Genomic DNA, 6,000 nt, shown 5'->3' with positions numbered 1-6,000 from the left:
GGACCTCCTTGCAGTCCAAGGGACTCTCAAGAGTCTTCTCCAACACCACAGTTCAAAAGCATCAATTCTTCGACGCTCAGCTTTCTTCATAGTCCAACTCTCACATCCATACGTGACTACTGGGAAAAGCATACATATGTGTGTGTGTGTTTAGTCGCTCAGTCATGTCCAACTCTCTGAGACTCCAAGGACTGTAGCCCCTCAGGCTCCTCTGTCCATAGGATTCTCCAGGCAAGAATACTGGAGTAGGTTGCTATGCCCTCCAGGTGATCTTCCCGACCGAGAGATTGAACCCAGGTCTCCTGCATTGCAGGCGGACTCTTTACTGAGCCACTCAGGAAGCCCACAAGTATTGGAGTGGGCAACGTGTCCCTTCTCCAGAGGCTCTTCCCAACCCAGGAACCAAACCGGGGTCTCCTGCATTATAGGCAGATTCTTTACCAGCTGAGCTAAGAGGGAAGCCTAGTAAAGCTCATAGGGCCGTCTTAAAGGTGGGGTATTAAAATAAATTGCATGCAAGGCAGTTCTACTTGTTGATTTTGTCGTTGTTGCACTTTATATAATGAATCATATAGTGGGAAGTTTCCTGTCTTGCTCAGGGGTTTTTTGGTCTGTTTTTCTTTTTTCCTTTGGAGGGTGATGGCACATTTATATACTATCAGTATTATTTTTAAAGAATTCACCTATATTGATATGTGTCTTAGCTCTTTGGGGCTATTATAACAGAATACCATAGACTGGATGGCTTATAAACAGCAATAATTTATTTCTCACAGTTCTTGAGCCTGGAAGGAGATCTTCAGATTCAGGGTCTGCTGAAAGCCTGCTTCCTGGTTAAGAGAGAACTGTCTTCTCTCTTGTCCTCACATGGCGGAAGGGAAGAGCGCTTTCTCTGCGGTTTGTTATATGGGCACTGACCTCATTTCTGAGGGCTCCACCCTCATGTCCTAACCACTTTCCCAAAACCCAATCTCCAAATACCTTCATACTGGAGATTGGGACTCAGTGAATTTTGGAGGATTATGTACTGTGGTTCATTCATTTTCACTGCTCTATAGCATTCTACAATTTATTTGCCTGTTCTACTGTTTGTTGTTGTTGTTGTTTAGTTGCTAAGTTGTATCTGAAACTTTTGTGACCCCGTGGACTGTAGCCCGCCAGGCTCCTCTGTCCATGGGATTTCCCAAGAAAGAATACTGGAGTGTGTTGCCACTTGCTTCTCCAGGGAATCTTCCTGACCCAGGGATCGAAGTCAGGCAGATTCCTTACCACTGAGCCACCAGGGAAGACCCATTCTACTGTTCGTGCTATACGAAATGATACAGTGAGGAACTTCTCTGGGATACATATACCATGGGAATAAATCTATGCCAGTTTATATAGGTCATGCCCATATTCACTTTTCAAGAAAAGAAATAGTTATAAACTGGTTGTAATCATTTATTTTTCACATGGAAGTGGATGACAATTTTAAGTTTTGTTCAACTTCTAAGTTTTTGCTAATTCAATGTGTGTGAAGTAATATTTTATTGTGGTTTTAACTTGCTTTTCTCTGATTGCTAGTGAGGTGAACATCTAACCATCATTTCCTCTGAAGTAAACCATCTGTCTTGGATACTAATTCCTTTTTGGTTATATGAGTTGCAGCTACTTTCTCTTACTTAATGACTTGTCCTTTTAGTTTTTTTATGCCTTATTTTAATTTACAGAGGTTCTTAATTTTAATAAAATTAAATTTATCATTATTTTCCTTTGTGATTTGTGTTGTGTGTGTATTATTTGAGAAATATTTTCCTACTTTGAGATCATAAAAATACTCTTTATTTTCTTCTCATAATTTTATAATTTTGTTTTTCACATTTAAGTCTTTTATTCACATGGGGTTGTTTTGGGCAGGGTGTGAGTTAAGGATGTAATTTCATTTCTTTATATATATATATTTATCAATTGTGCATATTTCGTTTATTGAAAAGTATATCCTTTCCTCACTCATCTGCAAGGCTTGCTGTGTTATGAATTAAGTTTCAATATATTTGGCTTTCTATGGATCCATTGGTTGGTTTGTCTGTTCATGATCCAGTACCACATTGCTTTAATTACTCTGGCTATACAATGTCTTCATATCTGGTAAGTCAATTTCCCCTATTCTGCTCTTATACAGAGGAAAAATTTTTTTTCTGTTCCATATATACTTTAAAACCAGTTCAAGTTCCATGACAAACTGCTGGGAATTCTATTAAAGTTGTATTGGATTGGGGTGCGATTGGCTTGAGGAGCCATTACAACTTGAATCAACTGGAAAGAGACTTTTGCCAAAAATTGGACTCTGCAGGAATCTGGGGGGGAAAAAAAGTGCCAGGAATAGCCCCATTTATCTTGGAGACCTTTGATCATTTATTCTAATTGTACCTACATTGCTCCCCACCATCTTTGCAAGAGAGAGGCAGATAGGGAGAGAGACAGAGAATCAAGATATTTACTGAAAGTGATAGAGCATGGGTATCCAATAGCTTTATCAGCCACTACTTTCTCTGAGATATTTTCTCGAGACAGTATTTGGAAAAACAAAATTGAAAGTGGAGATTGGGAAGAAAGGTGGAGGGGACACATAAAGATAGCATATACAGCTGGAAGAGAAGACTTTAACTGTATTGATGGCTGAAACTCCTGTTTCTTATGCCTGTTGGACTCTGAAGTTGCAGGTGAAGAATCCTAAATGGGGGCTGAAAGACTTCTGAGAGAAGGTAGCATATAAAGCTGGGGTTTCCAGCCTGGATAAGAGTTTGAAAGTGAACGTGTCTTGGGGAGGTGGGGTGATGCTGTGGTGGGACTGGAGGAAAATGATTAAGGGCATTTCTGGCAGGTGGAACAGAATAGGCAAGAAGCAAGAGATAGAATGAGTTTATAGGAGGCATTGCTACTGCTAAGTCGCCTTAGTCGTGTCCGACTCTGTGCGACCCCATAGACGGCAGCCCACCAGGCTCCCCCGTCGCTGGGATTCTCCAGGCAAGAATACTGGAGTGGGTTGCCATTTCCTTCTCCAATGCATGAAAGTGAAAAGTCAAAGTGAAGTCGCTCAGTCGTGTCCGACTCTCAGCTACCTCATGGACTGCAGCCTACCAGTCTCCTCCATCCATGGGATTTTCCAGCCCCTTCTCCGGGCTGTCTCTTGAGACCTGCATTAATATGGTTCTGGAGTGGAAGGCATTAATAGTTCATTTTTAGTGAGAGATATACCGGGAAAGAAGGAGAAGGCAATGGCACCTCACTCCAGTACTCTTGACTGAGTACTGAGCAACTTCACTTTCACTTTTCACTTTCATGCATTGGAGTAGGAAATGGCAATCCACTTCAGTGTTCTTGCCTGGAGAATCCCAGGGACGTTAGAGCCTGATGGGCTGCCGTCTATGGGGTCGCACAGAGTCGGACACGACTGAAGTGACTTAGCAGTAGCAGCAGCATACCGGCAAAGATAAGTAGGCCTGATTGTGCAAGGCCATGAATACCAAACTAAGGACTTTGGACTTTATTCTGGGATGGCTGTGGAGGCTCTTGAATGGGAGAGGAACTGGATCTGAAGTATGTTTCAGGAAGATCATTGTGGTTGCACCCAGGCAGGGAACACTGTGTCTGCCTTGCGTTGGGCCGCCGGGCAAAGCGCGGAGTGCTGTACTCCCACCTGCAGGGGGCGCGCCGCTGGCCCAAAACTCCTCCCCGCCTCCTTCCCTGCCCCTGTTCTGACTCGACGCTCTCAGAACTCGGCTAGCCTGCCTGGACCTCCGCCTTCGGGTCGGCTAGTCTGCCTGGATGCGACCCCGTGCGTCACGTCCGTTCTGGCTCCTGGCTCTTTAGAGTCGAAGAGGGCCGCGAATTCAACTTTTGCGCCTGCGCCGTGGGTCCTCTGTTGGAGGTTAACGCTAAGGGGTAGACGAGGCTTTCGCGTCTACACTAGCAAGTTTCTGAGTTCACCACGGTCGTCTTCTCTCACAGCACGCCCATAGATCTTGATTTGGCACAAGAGATATAAACAGACGATGTAGTGGGACTCGATTGTTCCTTGACCTTAGCAGCGCTGAGCCCCCCACCACTTCCCTTAGGTCTCTCAGCTGCGGAGGGCAGCCTCTTCCCTGCAGTTTCTCTCCAGCTGTCTACTGTCAGTCTGCAGCCAAAACGTCCCTGCTAGTGAAACCCGGACGCTAAACATGCTCGCCCGGGCTGTAATCCATGTTTCTAGTCTTGTGTACCTCTTCAGTCAAATCTGAGACTCGCAGTTGAAGGGGACCTTGGAGGTCATCAAGTCCCACCTCTTCTCCCTCCCCGTAGTCCCGAGTGAGCGAATGTACGGTTTTTACTTGCACACTCCCGAAGATCACCCGTTTCTTGGGACAACTCTGATCACATAGTCTTCCTGGAAGTTTCCTCCATTCAGCTTTCATTCCCTGTTATTGAGAACCTACTATATGCCAACTACTGTAGTTCCTTGGGATACGATGGTGAGCTAGAGTGAACTCGTAAGATTGTTGGTCTTGGAGTTTACATTTCAGACGGGGAGAGGGGGAGACCAACATCGAAAAAATAACTAAAGGCCAGAATTTATACTAGTGAAGAAATATTAATAAATAAGCCAAGACTTATAGGAGAAAATATAGGTGGGAACTACTTAGTGTGATCACAGAAGGCCTTTTGGAGGTGATGACGTTTATAACCGGCCAAGTGAAGAGTTAGGAGCAGAATGAGGGAACAGTTACAGGCTGAGGGAAAAGCAGAGCCCCTAAGGCAGGAAGGAGGTGGTGTTTTCTAGGAATAGACAGCAGGCCAAAGTGACTGGAATGTGGTGAGCCAACGCTGAGAACGGTGAGGAAAGGTTGAGAATGTAAACAGGAGCCAGATGCAGGTTTTGTGGGTCATGGTAAGAAGTTTGAAAAGTATTCTAAGAGTAGTAGGAAGCCAAGGAATAATTTATGGCAGGGGCATGATCTTAATTCATTCGTTTAGAATCACACAAAACCATATTACATATCATGTTTGGGTTTTTTTCCCCATATCATTGGGGATTTTTAAATGGCTGTCCTGTTTTTCTCCAAACCCTTTCTCCTGCCCCTAAACCCTCTCTCAGCTATGGGTACTTTACCTCTTCTTACCCAGTAGTCTTATGGATGATTTTCAAAATGTCATTCTGAACACTTTGAAAGTGTGGAGAATGTTTAAATGTAAATCATGTGTACATTTTAAAAGGAAAAGACTCAAGACTTTTATGAGATTCTCAAAGAGGTTTGGTAGAGATTAAGAACCACTGCTTAAACGTTCCTCATCTCTGTGATTCTGGTTATCATTCTCTGAAATAGTAGGGTACAATATCAAATTAAACTCAGCCTAGTGAAGCAAAAACAATAGGATTGCTATGAGGATTAAATGAGATTATGCTAAAAAAGTGCAAGTGGTAAACCATGCAGCGGCAGCCACGCAGTGCTACTGTTAAAAGCAAACACCTGCATTTGTGGGATGGAGGAACAGTTTATAGATAATGCTCTTTCAGCATTAAGTGCCTATTCTGTGTAAAGCCCCATGCCTTCCAGGAGTTCGTTATCTAGTTGAAAGAGGCTTGTAGTGATACAAAACACGATAAACCAAATGCCCTTAGAGGGGCCTGAGTAAGGTGTTCTGGGATCTGGGAGCTGCAGGAGAGGTGTCAGTTTCCACTGGAGATAAGTGGTTATTGGAGTTCATATTTGAAATGGGTCTGAAAGATGAACATGTTGAATTTAAAAACACAAACAAGATCAATTACACGTACACATTTTATTCTTGGTGATGTGGAAAGAACGACTGGAAACACCGCGATTACTTCTATTACCCGAGAAATATTAAGACGTAGGTTTCGTGAGAGAGGCACCTATCTTTTGTCCAGTGTGTTTACTATACATTGCATGCTCTGGGCAGTCCTTATCTTCATGTTCGGGAACAAAGTACACAAATACACACCCCTTTCCGAAACGAAAG

The sequence above is a fragment of the Oryx dammah genome, unplaced genomic scaffold (assembly GCF_014754425.2).
Source record: "Oryx dammah isolate SB20612 unplaced genomic scaffold, SCBI_Odam_1.1 HiC_scaffold_25, whole genome shotgun sequence".
Lineage (NCBI taxonomy): Eukaryota > Metazoa > Chordata > Mammalia > Artiodactyla > Bovidae > Oryx > Oryx dammah.
The sequence above is the reverse complement of the archived record's forward strand: the minus strand, read 5'-3'. Positions refer to the sequence as shown.